Raw genomic sequence first — 18,145 nt, 5'->3', positions numbered from 1 at the left:
ATATGGAACTTGGCCTCACTAGTCTTTATTTTCCATTTTTTTTCAAACCTATTAATTCTTTCAATGAATGGCTCAAGCTGATTGCGGGGGTGTATTTATACCGGTAGGCTTGTCACCCCGCTGCGCGTCCTGGTCTCTGATTGGCTGACGGCTGTCGCGGGCTGTGCTGGGCTGCTATCCAAGCTGGGTCTTCGCGCGCTTGGTAATGCTTGTAGGTCTTCGGATTGTTGATTTAATGTGGGGTTTGTCTCTTTTATATATAGTGCTTCTAAGATGGGGGAGACGCCTGGTGTCTGGGCATGTAGTTAGGATCTCCGTTTTATCTACTAGCATTCCTCTTGTGATGTTTATGTTATGCTTCTCCTTCAGATGTTTCTTGGGTGCTCCTGTTGCGAGGTGGAAAGTTAGTCGTTGGGAGAGTCTTGTTGTCGTCATGCCAACATAGGTGGAGGGAAGGACTTCACAGTTTCCTTGGTTACACGTAAACCTATATATGACATGTGACTTCTGAAGGCTCTCTTTCTCTTTTGAGGGGTTATTTTTTTAGAAGATGGCTGGTTTTCTTGGTGTTGTAATAAATTATCAGTTTAACTTGTTTGTCAGGGTCGGAAGGCTTGATGTTCTTCTTCACAATCTGCGTGATGGCCCTCTCATCTTCTTCGTAGGCGGTAGAGAAAGTTGCTTTATAGAAGATGTTGATGTTCCCTTTCTTATCCTCTTGTTGCTTCTTGTTATGCCAGCTGTCGACAATTTTCTTTACTAGGCGGTTGATGTCCTTTTCACTGAAATTGTTGTTTATGAGGACTCGAGTTGAGCGCTGTATTTCTTGGTGGACTTGTTTCCACGTGCTGCAGTGTGTAAGCGCTCTTCTGATGTAGGCTGAGATAGTGGAATCCTTGTACCTCGTGGGACACTCACTTCGTCCGTTCAAGCAGAGTCCAGGATTCGTTGGTTTTGTGTAGACGCTGGTGGTAAATCTTCCTTCTTCTTGTTGCACTAGGACGTCGAGAAAGGGCATGGCTCCATCTTTGCTGTTTTCCATAGTAAATGTTAGCCCAGACTTCACTTCCAAGAAACATCTGGGCTAACATTTACTATGGAAAACAGCAAAGATGGAGCCATGCCCTTTCTCGACGTCCTAGTGCAACAAGAAGAAGGAAGATTTACCACCAGCGTCTACACAAAACCAACGAATCCTGGACTCTGCTTGAACGGACGAAGTGAGTGTCCCACGAGGTACAAGGATTCCACTATATATATATATATATATATATATATATATATATATATATATATATATATATATATATATATATATATATATATATATATATATATATATATATATATATATATATATATATATATATATATATATATATATATATATACACGAGGTGTGTCATTAAAGTTCCAGGACTGGTGCCACACAAGTTTTATTTCACATCCAGGCTACAAACTATAGGTTATCTCCTTCGAAGTAATCCCCCTGGCACCGCATGCACTTGTCCATCCTTCTCTGCCAGGCTTGCATGCACTGCTGGAAGGATTCTTGCGGGATGCTCCTCAGCTCCGTCGTCACGGCCTTTTTGATGTCGTCCGCATCATCAAAACGGGTCCCCTTCATGACCTCCTTGAGCTTGGGGAAGAGGAAGAAGTCGCACGGAGCGAGGTCAGGTGAGTAGGGCGGTTGCTCCAGCACGGCGATGTTCTTCTTGGCCAAGAACTCTCTGATGCTCAGGGCATTGTGAGCAGGCGCATTGTCGTGGTGAAGCAGCCACGAGTTGCCCTGCCACAACTCCCGCCTCTTCTCGCGCACTGCACGAAGCAGACGCCGCAGTACTTCTTTGTACACATGTTGGTTGACTGTCTGGCCCTGTGGCAAGAACTCGCAGTGGACGATGCCCCTCACATCGAAGAAAGCGATCAACATGACCTTGAAGCTGGACCTGGACTGCCTTGCTTTCTTCGGCCGTGGCGACGCCGGACTCTTCCATTGAAGGCTCTGGCGTTTGGTCTCCGGGTCGTACTCAAATACCCAGGACTCATCGCCGGTGATGACTCTCCTGAGCAAGTCTGGTTCAGTTTCCAGACGCTCGAGGATGTCCTGACACACCTGCATGCGTCGTCCCTTCTGGTCATCGTTCAGGAGTCTCGGCACCATCTTCGCACAGACTTTCCGCATGCCCAGATCTTCAGTGATAATCTTCCACACGCTGTTGTGGTTCATGCCAAGCTCATCTGCGATCTTTCGAACAGTCAACCGACGATCGTCACGCACCATCTGCTTGACACGCTCAACATTGGCCTCATTCCTGCTCGTTGAGGGTCTTCCACTCCTGGGGTCATCTTCCACGTCCTCCCGGCCCTCTTTGAACCTCTTGCACCACTCAAAAACACGTGAGCGTGACATTGTCTCATCCCCGTACACTTTTTGCAGCATACCCAGTGCTTCTGACGGCGTTTTCCCCAACTGCACCAAAAACTTCAAGTTTGTTCGCTGTTCAGCGCTCATTGTTAAACGACCTGCAACAGAGGACATGATTTTAAAAGCACGTAAGAAAAAGATTAGTGACTGTAGAGGGTTGGGAGCGCAGTTGTATACTCCAGAAGGATTACTTTGAAGGGGAAATATGGTGGTTTGTGGCTTGGGTTTGAAATTCATCTTTTAGGACACCAGTCCTGGAACTTTAATGACACACCTCGTATATATATATATATATATATATATATATATATAGTGTATATATATATATATATATATATATATATATATATATATATATATATATATATATATATATATATATATATATATATATATATATATATATATATATATATATATATATATATATATATATATATATATATATATATATATATATATATATATATATATATATATATATATATATATATATATACAGGATATTGAAACTGGATGATTAAACCTTAGAGTGGAAACGAAGTTTCAGTCTGTAAGGTGTGTGTGTGGTTAAACTTGAGTTGCTTTGAGGATCAGCTGTGGAAGACGCTTGTCGGTACCGAACAGCATGAAATGGAGGAGAATCGTTGATAATGGAGTGAATTGCTGAGTTTAAGGAGCAGGTTATCTGCGAAAGGCATTCGTCCCATGAGTGCTTTGCTTCTGTTATGTAACGCACAATGTCAAGGATACGTTTATTACAACGGTCTACTTTGCCGTTTGAACTGGGAGAGTGAGGAACAATGTTACATTTCTTGATATGAAATTCTTTACAAATCTCCTGTAAGACAGAGTTATTGAATTCAACGCCATTGTCAGATACGAGTAAGATGACATGAGAGTCATAAGGACAAATTATGTCAATGATCGCGCGATCAACAGGATTTGCAGTTTTGTCCTTGAGAGCAACGAGAATGGTGAAACGAGTGAAACTGTTTATGGAAGTTTGAGGAAATCAACAGAGACTGAATCCCAAGGAACTGAAGCGATGGCGTAAGGAAGTGAAGGACTGTCCTGAGCGAGTGAGGGACGATGCGAAGCGCACTAAGAGCAAATCGTACAATGCTGAAAGCATTGTACGATCATTCATAGTCGGCCAGAAATATGATCGTTTTGCTTGTGTGAGACATCTCTCCCGACCTGGATGTCCCGCGTGGGCTGGGTCATGAACATGATGGAGGATGATACTCACCAATGACTGAGGTATCACGAGAATTGTCAGTAGAGACATCACTTTACTTACACAAGAGACCGTCTTGCATTAGAAACGTATCAGCACTCACTTGTAACTTAGAAAGATTGGTCTCATCACCAGATTCGAGTTAATAAGCAACACTAGAACAGAACGCGTCTGAATGTTGTTTCTTTATTTCATCCATGGTTGGCAGGATTCTCTGTGATGGCTGAGATAGCAGCAACATTTCGTGAGAGTGGTTCGGCCACTTACCATATGGGCCGAACCATAAAGTAAGTGGGTCCATATCGGTGGGTCAGGTGTGGCAGGTGGCGGTGATGATGTCTTTAGATAAGGTAAGGAACGTGTCAGTGGTGATGTCTATGGGTCAGGTGTGGCAGATGGCAGTGGTAATGTCTGTGGGTCAGGTGGTGCCAGGATGTGGTAAACTGGGTCAGGTGTGGCAGGTGATGCAGGTGGTATGGCGTGGCTTAGCATGTGAAACTCATCTTTGTGGAAGATGGTGGAATAATCATCTAGTTAAATTGTGATATTCATCATTTCCCGTATTGCCTCATCCGTGAGGCCTCGTCTTGCTGCCATACTGAATGGGATCTGTCAATAGGAAAAAACAAAAATCCTAATTATATATATCTACATGTTTACCATGGCACTAATACTGTTTCTTGAATAAATCAACTACCATTGAAGATATTTAGCCTATATACAAGGCTTTCAAATCTTTTATAACGCATATACAACCAATATTCTAAAGTATTCGATTCTAAGTAGATAGGGCGAAAAAAAAAAAAACACGATTGTGTCTATTGTGGATCCGAGCGGACCCACGGTACTTGCCTTGTATAGAATAAATAATGCTAGCGGGGCGCATGTCTACCCCCCTCAACATCTGTGCGTGCACTGACTCCAACGAGACCCACGAGCCCCTGCTGTCAACAGTTTGGGACCAAACGCGCAAAATTCAAAAAGTACCCCATGCCTGGGTTCGCACGGACCCAGCGTTTCCATTCTCGGGTTAAGACTTTTGAGCATCTAGCCCCAGAGCCTGTGCTAGGAACTGCAGGACCCAGTTAGAAAACTGATGGTGGAGCCCCTACTCTACAAAAGTAAAAAAAATCATGTATGTTTATATTTCGTGTAGTATGCTCGTCTTTAAACAAAATAGTATAGTATGCATAATAAACTAATAATGTGAGAATAATAATTCTCATTCTTCATTTCATGTTTTCAGTATTTTTAGAATACAGAAAAGGCTTCAAGCGGCAATTCTGTCAGCGCTGGCGCTGGTCCCCTTAAGGTGCGGGGCCCAATTTGATAAAATTAGTCAAATAGGCTTAAAGTCGGACCTGATATTAACCTTTTCTTCCTCCTCTCTCCCTCTCAAGGAAATACCACACCTTCCTTTCCTACATTCTTACCAGTCCTTAGGGAAAACATCTGCATTCGCCTTCCTGGTCTTCCTCTCAGGGCATTGGTCAGAATAACGACCTCACTCATTTGCTCAAGAAAAATGTTGGATTCATCTGTTCTGAAAAGGGACAAAATGATCTTCTCGAAACTGCCTTGCGTCAAGCACCAGTCCTTGCTTTTCCTAATTTCGAGAAAGATTTCATCTTATAAACTGACGCTTCAGGTTTTGGAATCGGTGCTGTTCTCATGCTAGCAGACTTCTCAATAAGACAGAGCAAAATTATGACGTCAAGAAGCGTGAAAGTCTCTCTGTGATCTGGGTGTTACGTCATATTCGTAAATTCGTATTAGGCTGTAAAATTCATGTCCACACTGGTCATTATGCTGTCACAGAGACCTTTAAAGGCAACAACTTCACAGATCAATTTGCTCGCTGACATCTCACGATTCAAGAATTTAATCCTACATTTTCAAACATTCCAGGTAAGGCAAACCGAACCCGGTAAGGCCGACACTCCAAAGCGAAAGAAGAGGAGTAAGTGGGCGAAGAAATGGTATCTCTGTCGAAGGGAACTAGGACATACACGATTGCTGAGGGAATTAAGGGACGACGAGCCAGAGGATTACAGGAATTTCCTCAGAATGGACGCCGAATCTTACGACGAACTTCTAAATTTAGTGATGCCAATGATAGTCAAACAAAATACTACCATGCGAGAAGCCATTTCTCCAAATGCGCGTCTCAGTACCACATTGCGATTTTTAGCCACTGGAAATTCTTTTGAAGATATGAAATTCCTCACCAGAACTTCTCCACAAGCTATCAGTCTGATTGTTTTTGAAGCCTCCCAAGCCATCACAAGATGTCTTCAAGAACAGCAAATCATCAAGGTAGGAGTATACAATTCAAATACTTTATATTCAAAAACTTTGTATTCAAATAAAGGGACAACTTTGCATGCTAAAAGTAACGTAAAAAATAAAAGGAACATTTTTGCAAAAGTTATTGAGTGATAACTTCAATTCATTTATATACATTTATTTACCTTTCTCTCGAAACAAGGATTTCCATTCATTCTTTAAGTTTCTTAGGACACAAAATCTTGTAATGTCTTTACGCTTTAATTTTGAAAATTTGAAAAATAATGTGCAAGTGGGTTTGCTTCCACAAAATTAGTTTCATTTGCAGCTTGAACGTTGGACTGAAATCCACGAGAGGTGTCCATGGATGAGGGAAGGCTGTGAGTACTGTGCATGCTGTTGGGTGGACTAGTCCTAGATAAAGTATCTGCATATGAGGGAAGGCTGTGAATCGTAGATGAAGTAGGTGCATATACCACATTAGTCTGATTAATTTTAACTGAATTTCGGCTGAGGTTGCCGCAACGACCTTCGAATAACACGTCATCAATTGCTTTTTTTTAGCAAAGAGCTGCAGCATAGGATCCATTTTGCGTAGTTGGCCCACGCTTTACCTTGGATGTCGTGTTCGTCTTCCAACGATTCTTTAAGAAGGCTATTTGTTGCGAGTGTTATAAGCTCGTTCTTTTTCGCTTCCTCCCGGCGTCTCTTCGCAGCTGCTCCCTTCCCGGTCAGTGGTACTGACCTCTCTGCAGTTAACGAACTAGTTGACTTCTCTTCATTAGGCCTTTCGCTGCACGATTCTGTAGGAACCGTCTTAGTAGTAGTCACGCCTTGGTCCAGCCCAACTGAACGCTCGTCCTGAAAAATACAGATAACCTTTATTAATTAAGGAAATTAATATAGGCTTAATATTTCAATAAAGTTTTTTTTGGAGTATTTTCCTGAAAATTTTGATTGCCAGTATGCCTATGCGCTTTGGATGGGAAACATGTGGCCATCAAGAAACCGCCATCGTCTGGTTCGTTTTATTTCAACTATAAAAAGTTCTTCAGTATAGTTTTGATGGCTCTCGTTGGTCCTGATTACGAGTTCCTCATTGTAGACGAGTGAACGGTCGAGTATGCTGTGAGAGAATTCGGAAGACTCCTTGATGACGGTCATGAGAATGAAGTTACACCTATGCCGTACGTTTTTGTCGCCGAGGACGCCTTCGCTTTGAGTGACAATCTTTTAAAACCATACGGAGGTGAAAATTTTTAACTATAGATTAAGTAGAGCGAGACGCATGTCTGAAAACGCATTCGGCATTCTAACAGCAAGGTTGGGAGTATTTCAAAGGAGCATGCAAGTATCGCCTGAAAAAGCTGTAGTTATCGCAACAACATGCTGTTATCTTCACAATTTTCTCCGAAAGAAATCTAGGCGTTACATAGGCCCATTCTCTGTTGACTGGGAAGATTCCAATCATGAAATCCATGCCGGAGAATGGAAGGCATCCCAAGCACAACTCGAAAGGCTTTGCGCTACAATGAGGCGTAATAACGGAAATACTGCGCGCTTTGTCCGAGATGCTTTTCGAGACTATTTTTGTACTCAGGGTCAAGTACCGTGGCAGAACACCATCTAGCACTTTTTTTTTTTTTATTATTATAGCAAATGTACTCTTTCAATAAATTGTGTACTTTCACGAGAGATTGAAGCCCTTCGCTACCTATTTATTTTCTGTCCTCCATTGTTAAATAATTCTGAACTTACCAATCATGCATTGATGGACAAACATTTTTGCACGAAAAACGTTAAAAAAAATACACGATTTACTTTTTTCACACATATTACTTTTGGACATGCATATTTCTACGACGAAATTCTTTATTTTTGTACCATTCTACCATAGACTGGGGCTCTGACTATTATGTCAAATTTTATATAAGCATTAAATGACTGAAATGAACGTGAAAATATTAAGATTAAACTCACAAATGTTACTGGTAGGTCTCAACAGTATTGAACACTCTTATCTATCGAATGTGTAGTTGTTAAAATTTTATTTTTGAAGTGGTACTTATAAGAGCCGCAAGTACCAAAAGGATTAGATGTTCTCAATTTTTGTATCCTGTTGAAAACGGAACGATGAATTTGCTAACAGCTAACTAAATAAAAAAATCTCTAATATCAAATTAAGTAGACGTCGAGGATGAAAAATGTATATAATTTAATAAAACTTACCTGTTCTGTGTAGTTTTCCTTCTGTCCTTCATGACTCTCTTCTGGCACCAGTATGCTACTTGCAGAAGGTGCTGTAGTTTCCTGGTCTCGAAGGAAGAGCACGGCATGAAAATACCAGAGTCGCGGCGCATCTTCTGTTCCAGCTCCAGATTTTTCACCCCTTTCCACTGTGCGCAATTCAGCTCGGAAATTCCTGCGAAGGATATTTATTTTCTTTTTCATTTCTTCCAGTGTAGCATTTGGATAATGTTCTTTGTATTTTCCATACAATAATTTATATCCTTCAGCCTTTTTCTCCCGGTCACTGTACTCGTCGGATTTTATTTTCCACAAGGCCGGTAAGGGTCTATAAACGTTGATTATCTCCCTCATCATTTTACACTCATTTTCTTTCTTCTTTTCAGCCATGATTATGATGACGACTCTTTCACTGCTGAGAAAACACTAAATCATTGATCAATATATTGACGCTTTGCCCACACACGTTCAATTTTATTGAAGACCCATCAATAAATATAAAAGGAGTTTTGATCTCTCAATTAATTGATTCAATGAAATTGTTTCAATTAAATTGATATCAATGTCCCCCACACACGGTCAATTTTTCCATCAATTCATTGACGTCAGTAAATTGATATCAATTAATTGACAAAAAAATTGATCGTGTGTGGGGGCCTTAGGTATCAGTCTGAGATCATATTGTAATATTCAAAGTCATTTGTAGTTCACATAATTTCTGTTTCATCCAATATAGAAAATTATACGTAAGAAAACACAATATCCTACATAAACTTTAAATAACTATATTTTCATCACCATCGCGTCTTTACGAGTATAATGATGGTGATAATGACTTTTTTCGCTATTCAGGTGTGTGTACTACACTAAATGGCTTAACTAAAACCTGAACAGAGGTAGTTCATTAGTTATTCTTGCAGACAACTCAAAGAAATATTTGAAGGCCATCACACATCATATTGTACATCACAAAGCCTTAACTATTCTAAACAATGGCACATGTAAATCACATTATGAATAAAATTGCAAAATCAGGTCATAAAATATGGTTATGTCTTACACTTAAATATTTAAATAAATAATAGCTATTTCTCAATACTGAAGTTAATGCTAATTATACTAAAGTAAATTCCAATTAATAATCATAAAATATGGTTATGTCTTACACTTAAATATTTAAATAAATAATAGCTATTTCTCAATACTGAAGTTAATGCTAATTATACTAAAGTAAATTCCAATTAATAATAACTCTTGATTTTAGCAACTTATCTATAAATATAAATAAAAAAGTTACAAGAAACTTGCTTAAATCTTATTTTGTTTAGCCTGCCACAGCCTAACAAAAATATCAAATATATATATATATATATATATATATATATATATATATATATATATATATATATATATATATATATATATATATATATATATATATATATATATATATATATATATATATATATATATATATATATATATATATATATATATATATATATATATATATATATATATATATATATATATATATATATATATATATATATATATATATATATATATATATATATATATATATATATATATATATATATATATATATATATATATATATATATATATATATATATATATATATATATATATATATATATATAACGCTACTGACCTTCTCGGAAGTAGCAATATTTTTACATTATGTAATGAGGACTTGTGTTAGCCTTCGGTAACCTTGTCTCAAGCGTATAGCTTTTTTCCTTGAATCTTTTCCCAATAGACAATAAAGAAAAATGTGGCAACTAGCAAAGCTGTGACGTCATCACCCCAGCTCCCGGCCGCTACATAAGCCGGTCCCCCACCCCCCCCCCCCGCCCAGAGGAACCTCATATCGGATCAAGGGAAGTGATGACGGACGAAGGTTTGACTGCGGTAATGGGAGGAGGTGGTCCTCGGCTAACACAAGTCCTCATTACATAATGTAAAAATATTGCTACTTCCGAGAAGGTCAGTAGCGTTATTTTTCATTATTTCAATCAGACTTGTGTTAGCCTTCGGTAGCCTTGTGATTTCAGACCCTGCCTTCGTCCAAGGTAGAAGAACCTTGGGAGGTGGAGCAGTCAATGAGGGAAAAGGTGAAAGGTAAAACCAGGAGAACACATGGCTAGGTAAATACATTGTTATGAGGTTATATGTTTGATAAGAAACACAGGAAAACTTGAGGTCGATTTCTGACCAAACCTTTACAAACAATTAGGTGCAATAAGAACATGTAACCTTTATACAGCGTAGGTAAAAGAAAATATTTTAGGGAAACCTAGGCTGGTAACTGTACATGAGGTTAGGATGCTGTGGGGACCTTTGGTCCGTACCTCTTCCCCACCCCCCTTTTTTGTTTCAAGAGGAGGTAATGCTTCGCCCAGCGACGAAACTCGTGGTTGTTGGTCGGCAGGAGATGAGGTACTTCTGGACAAAAACAGATGCGTTGTGCCAGAAACCATTCTCCAGAATGGAACGCGGAGTTGAGTTCCTGAAGGCGGAAATGGAGTGACCAACTTTCCGGATATCGTGGCCAGCAGGACGTATGGCTTGGGGGTCTCCGATCTTAATGGCTTGCGCCAGCCAGTAGGATAAGCGGCCGGCTTTGAGAGGTTTAGAGGACTTGGGATGAATGAAGACGAAATCCTCATGAGGAAGCGTTTGAGTGGCTGCTAGGTACTTTCTGAGAACTGTGACTGGGCACAAGGAATGTGCGTTGCCTATCGCCGGAAAAGTGATATCCGGTGGTGTGGGATTTTGAGGGTTTTGATTTTTGAAAACATGCAGGATATGCCAGATAGTGAACAGGTGCTTAGAGCAGATGAGAATGAGAAGCTGACAGATATTTCCATAACTAGGGAGATAGTGGAACAGGAGATAGATAGGCTAAAAAAGTTCAAGTCACCAGGACCTGATGAAATATATCCCAGAGTACTTAAGGAATGTAAAGAGATTATCAGTGAGCCGTTAGTTTCTGTCTTTAGGAAATCACTGGAGTCGGGTGAGGTACCAGTAATGTGGAGGCAGGCTAATGTAGTACCCATCTTTAAGAAAGGAGATAAAACTTTAGCGTCTAATTATAGACCTGTCAGCTTAACTTCAGTTGTAGGTAAAATGTTAAAGTCAATAATAGCGAGGAACATTAGGGAACATTTAGACAAACATAACTTGTTAAATCAGTCACAGCATAGCTTCACGAAGGGGAAGTCTTGCCTGACAAACTTATTAAGTTTTTACAGTAAGGTGTACGAGGCAGTAGATAATGGTGATAGTTATGATATCTTATATCTGGACTTTAGTAAAGCATTTGACAAGGTACCCAATCAAAGGCTCCTGAGAAAGGTTAGGGCACACGGGATAGATGGGAAGTTAGGCTGGATAGGGTCATGGCTTGGCAACAGGCGACAGAGAGTGGTAATAAACGGCTCGAAATCCGAGTGGGGTCATGTAATTAGTGGGGTGCCACAGGGATCAGTATTAGGGCCATTGTTATTTTCAATATATACCAATGACTTGGATAGTGGAATTAGTAGTGATGTTAGTAAATTTGCGGAGGACACAAAGATAGGTAGATTAATTAGGTCAGAATTGGATGCCATCGCCTTGCAGGCAGACTTAGATAGAATGAATGAATGGACGGATAGATGGCAAATGCAATTTAATATCAATAAATGCAAAGTGCTTAGCGTAGGTAGAGGAAACCCACACAATAGGTACACATTAAACAACCAAACTCTGGTAGGTACAGGGTACGAGAAAGATTTAGGAGTTATAGTTAGCTCTGAACTCCGTCTAGGGAAACAATGTATAGAAGCCAGAAACAAGGCAAATAGGGTACTAGGATTCATTTTAAGGAGTGTTAAAAGTAGAAGGCCGGAAGTAATATTAAAGTTATACTAGGCGCTGGTCAGACCTGACATAGACTACGCTGTGCAGTTCTGGTCCCCATATTACAGGAAAGATATAGGTCTATTAGAATCAGTACAGAGGAGAATGACTAAAAGGATACAAGGGATGAGGCGTATTCCTTACGAGGCGAGGTTGAAGCTGTTAAATTTACATTCTCTAGAGAGACGTAGGTTAAGAGGGGACCTGATAGAAGTCTTTAAGTGGTATAAGAGTTATAACAAGGGAGATGTAAGCAAAATTCTTAGGATCAGCAACCAGGGTAGAACAAGAAATAGCGGGTTCAAGCTTAAAAAATTACGTTTATGAAGGAGATAGGAAAAAATTGGTTCTCAAATAGAGTGGTAGATGAGTGGAACGGACTCAGTAATCATGTAGTTAGTACTAGGACACTAGAGAGCTTTAAGAGAAGATTAGACAAGTTTATGGATGGGGATAACAGATGGAAATAGGTAGGTGTGTTTCATACAGCGACTGCCACGTGTAAGCCTGGTCGCTTCTTGCAGCTTCCCTTATTTCTTATGTTCTTATGTTCTGGAAGGGGTTCTTGATAGCTTATATGTCGATGATTAGTCTCTCTCCTTTTCTGCAGCTCGGATGCCATTGATTGAGAGAAAGCTGCAAGATTTCTCAGTGGGCCGTAACTCGGGGATTTCGTTTCTCGGCTTCAAAGCCTGTGGTCATGCATTTTTGTCGCTTTCGTGGTGTTCACTCTGATCCAGACTTGTATCTATGTGATAGAAGAATCTCTTGTGTGGAAGAAACTCGTTTCCTGGGACTTATATTTGACAATTGCCTGACTTGGGTACTCCACCTTCGTTATATTAAGACCAGCCTTCTCCACAAACATAAGAACCTCATGTCCCGGGGGGAAAGCCCTTTCTTCAAGTATCAGCGACATCTGGAAGGTCCATCCTCATCGTGACAGCGGAAAAGATATCGCTCCCGCAGATCCACCAGACTCAGACACTCCACTAGAAAGTGTCGCACTGTAAGGGGAATTGACCAGTCATCACAGAAAGATTTTTTTCCCGGGACATAAGGTAACTATGAGTGAGATGAGTGTAACCCGTCTTGAGATGAGCCAGTGCCGTCTCTGAGCGACTCCCCTCCGATGGGGCAAATGGAGATGGAGGATATATCAAACTTGTTCATGGCAGACTTGATCCGATATCCAAAAGGTTTAGGAAAACTCGGGCGAACATCATATAAGGGAGAACGTACATCATGAGAAACTGTTGTACAAGTGATAGACTCAGGAAGAAGGGGGATTTCATACAAACACCTCATTACTAGAGAATGATGGCGTAGGTCCAATGGCAGGACACCAGCATCCATCAATAAGCTAGGGATTGAGGATGAGAGGAACGCACCAGTTGCCAAATGAATACTAGCGTGGTGCACCGAATCCAACATACGGAGCCGAGCCTCAGTAGCACATGAATAGATTTTACAACCGTACTCTAATTTAAAAAGAATAAGAGTTCGGCGCAAGACTTGGAGGGTCTGTCTGTCAGCGCCCCAAGAACTATAAGTCAAAACTCTTATAAGTCAAAAAAAAAAAAAGAAGTGACAGCGCATTCATGCATGCTGCTTTAATATAACGAAGGTGGGGTACCCAAGTCAGGCGACTGTCAAATATGAATTCTAGGAAACGAGTTTCTTCCACATATTCTTCTATCATATAAATACATGTCTGGGTCATGGTGAACACCACGAAGGCAGCAAAAATGCATGGCTACAGTCTTTGAAACCAAGAAACGAAATCCCGAATTGCGGCCCACTGAGAAATCCTATTGAGTGCCACCTGCAGCTTCATCTTAATCAATGGCATCCGAGCTGCGAAAAAGGAGATTGACAAGTCATCGATATATAAGCTACCAAAAACTCCTTCCGGAAGTACATCAATGACATTGTTTATAGCCACAGCGAAACACTAAGTATATTCCAGTGTAACACTAAGTATATTCCTTGTGGCAAGCCATCTTCAAGTGGGCGTACTCCTTGTATAGAGGCATCCATTAACACAACTTGAACACTGCCATAACTTCTTTATTACAAGCGTTTGGACCTGTCAAAATCATTACAATAAACACATCTCAAAGTTTTTTTTTTTTTTCATCTTAAGTACCCAAGCATCATTAATAAGTAGATCAATATGAAAATTGAGAATGTATGTAGAATTCACCATATGCTAAGTAAAATTAAGAATCAATCATATAACCAATCAACCACATTGATTTTCACTTATAATAATCTAATACTAACCCTGGCTGACCGTTCGTCGCCACCTCATCACCCTGCTGCCACCTCACCTCACCTCCCCAATGCCACGTCACAAAGACGTGCGGCTTGCGCACCTTGTACAGAGATTAATCCTCGTCTACATAAATACACTGATACACGAACTAATTTAGAAATAAACAAATAAATAAAATAATTTATATTCAAATTATCATCAGACTGATGATACACTCCTGACAGATGGCCACCAACTCGTACCCGTAAAATACGACGAAATAAAAAATGTTGTATAAAAATAAGGAGACGATCACAAAGACCAAACTCAAACAAATGAAGTAAAATGCCATGACGTCAGGCTGTAATATGGTTTTGCTTATTAGGAAATGCCTCACAAATGGAAGATTCCAGAGACAATAAAGCATAGGTCGTAGTTCGCATTTTCCGGAAACCATACTGAATAGGAGACAAGTAATTGCCTCTCTCCAAGTACCACATAAGCCTGATATTCACCATCTTTTCCAGTAACTTACAAATGCATGAAGTTAAAGAAATGAGACAATAATTGGCCGTTAGCTGATGACCTTTTCCTAAGGAGATGGAAAAATCACCGGTATTCAAATAAAGTTATAGAGGTCGAATAAAAAGTTAAAAGCTTCATCGGACAAGTGGTGCAAAAAGGAATACGGGATCTCGTCGGGACCCGCGGATGAATCATGGCACTGGGACAAAGCCTCAGCTCAGACTGAGGAAATGGGACATTATAAAACTCTCCAACAGGGGGGACAAAATTGACGCCAGCAGATTCCAGATGTTAACGATGAAGTGCCATAGGTGTTGTTGGATCCTTTCCAGAGACACTTGCAAAGTGCTCAGGAAACAGGCCGGCAACTGTCTTTGAGTCTGCCATCGTGCCCTCATCATAGGATAAAACCGGTTGGAGTGGAGCAGAGTACTTCCCAGATATTTTGCTGACTCTATTGAAGACCTCAATCAGTGGTGCACGAACTGTGGTGGAAGAGACATAACTCTTCCAAGACTCCTGCCGAGCCCTCTTTAAAGTGCAGCGAGCACGGGCACGCGCTCGTCGAAAAGCCTCCAAACAGTGAAAACGTCACCACAATGCCGCCGAAGGCACGATTTTTTTGAACAGCGGCTGTACAATCCGCATTCCACCATGGAACAGGATGTTTAGGAAACTGGCAAGATGTCTTAGCGATGGATTGAATGGCACCGGAGTGTAAGACATCAGTGAAGTAAGATTTAATGAGTGACATATTTGTACACAATGGATTTGAGACGGTTGTAATGTGATTTTTTTTTTTTTTATGTAGGAGGGACACTGGCCAAGGGCAACAAAAAATCCAATAAATAAAAAAAAGCCCACTGAGAAGCCAGTCACATAAAAGAGTCCAAAGCGGTAGTAAAAAATTGAAGGATGTCTTGAAGTGTCTTGAAACCACCCTCTTGAATGAATTCAAGTCACAGGAAGGTGGAAATACAGAAGCAGGCAGAGACTTCCAGAGTTTACAAGAGAAAGGGATGAATTATTGAGAATACTGGTTAACTCTTGCATTAGAGAGGTGGACAGAATAGGGTTGAGAGAAAGAAGAAAGTCTTGTTCAGCGAGGCCGCTGGAGGAGGGGAGGCATGCAGCTAGCAAGAGATGCAACATTGCGGCGATTAGAGAAATGCTGAAGACAGTTAGAGGAGAGGAATTGATGAGACGAAAAGCTTTTGATTCCAAACTGTCCAGAAGACCGCAGTGAGTGGAACCCCTTCATGTATGTGAAGTATACTCCATACATGGACGGATAAGGCCCTTGTACAGAGTTAGCAGCTGGGGTGGGTGAGAATAACTAGCGGAGACGTCTCAGAACGCCTAACTTCATATAAGCTGTTTTAGCTAGAGATAAGATGTGAAGTTTCCAGTTCATATTATAAGTAAAGAACAGACCGAGGATGTTCAGTGTAGAAGAAGGGGACAGTTGAGTGTCACTGAAGAAGAGGGGATATTTGTCTGGAAGGTTGTGTCGAGTTGATAGTTGAAGGAATTGAGTTTTTTGAGGCATTAAACAATACCAAGTTTGCTCTGCCCCAATTAGAAATTTTTAGAAAGGTTGTGTCGAGTTGATAGTTGGAGGAATTGAGTTTTTGAGGCATTAAACAATACCAAGTTTGCTCTGCCCCAATTAGAAATTTTAGAAAGATCAGAAGTCAGGCGTTCTGCGGCTTCCCTGCGTGAAATGTTTACTTCCTGAAGGGTTGGACGTCTATGAAAAGACGTATAAAAGTTCAGGGTGGTATCATCAGCGTAGGAGTGGATAGCACAAGAAGTTTGGTTTAGAAGGTCATTGAAGAATAATAAGAAGAGAGTGGGTGACAGGAAAGAACCCTGAGGAACACCACTGTTAATAGATTTAGGAGAAGAACAGTGACCGTCTACCACAGCAGCAATAGAACGGTCAGAAAGGAAACTTGAGATGAAGTTACAGAGAGAAGGATAGAAGCTGTAGGAGGGTAGTCTGGAAATCAAAGCTTTGTGCCAGACTCTATCAAAAGCTTTTGACATGTCCAAGGCAACAGCAAAAGTTTCACAAAAATCTCTAAAAGAGCATGACCAAGACTCAGTAAGGAAAGCCAGAAGATCACCAGTAGAGCGGCCTTGACGGAACCCATACTGGCGATGAGATAGAAGGTTGTGAAGTGATAGATGTTTAATAATCTTCCTGTTGAGGATAGATTAAAAAAAAACTTTAGATGGGCAAGAAATTAAAGCAATAGGACGGTAGTTTGAGGGATTAGAATGGTCACCCTTTTTAAGAACAGGCTGAATGTAGGCAAACTTCCAGCAAGAAGGAAAGGTGGATGTTGACAGACAGAGCTGAAAGAGTTTGACTAGGCAAGGTGCAACCACGGAGGCACAGTTAAGGAGAACAATAGGTGGGACCCCATCAGGTCCATAAGCCTTCCGAGGGTTTAGGCCAGCGAGGGCATGGAAAACATTACGAAGAATTTTTAATAGGTAGCATGAAGTAGTCAGAGGATGGAGGAGAGGGAGGAACAAACTCAGAATCGTCCAAGGTAGTGTTTCTAGCAAAGGCTTGAGCGAAGAGTTCAGCTCTAGAAATAGATGTGATAAAAGTGGTACAATCTGGTTGAAATAAAGGAGGGAAAGAAGAAGCAAAGTTATTGTAGATATTTTTTGGTTAGATGCCAGAAGTCACGAGGGGAGTTAGATCATGAAAGATTTTGACACTTTCTGTTAATGAAGGAGTTTTTGGCTTGGTGAAGAACAGACGTGGCATGGTTCCGAGCAGAAATATAAAGTGCATGAGATTCTGGGGATGGAAGGCTTAAATACCTTTTGTGGGCCACCTCTGTATCATGTATAGCACGAGAACAAGCTGAACCAGTTGAACCAATGTTTGGAAGGTTTAGGTCGAGAAAAGGAGTGAGGAATGTACGCCTCCATGCCAGACACCATCACCTCTGTTATGCGCTTAGCACACAAAGACGGGTCTCTGACACGGAAGCAGTAATCATTCCAAGGAAAATCAGCAAAATACCTCCTCAGGTCCCCCCAGCTAGCACAGGCAAAACGCCAGAGGCACATTCGCTTAGGGGGATCCTGAGGAGGGATTGGAGCGATAGGACAAGATACAGATATGAGACTGTGATCGGAGGAGCCCAACGGAGAAGAAAGGGTGACAACATAAGCAGAAGGATTAAGCTTGTCGCCCACCAGATCGGAT

Source organism: Scylla paramamosain, chromosome 9 (assembly GCF_035594125.1).
Source record: "Scylla paramamosain isolate STU-SP2022 chromosome 9, ASM3559412v1, whole genome shotgun sequence".
Taxonomy (NCBI): domain Eukaryota; kingdom Metazoa; phylum Arthropoda; class Malacostraca; order Decapoda; family Portunidae; genus Scylla; species Scylla paramamosain.
This window is presented reverse-complemented; position numbering follows the sequence as displayed.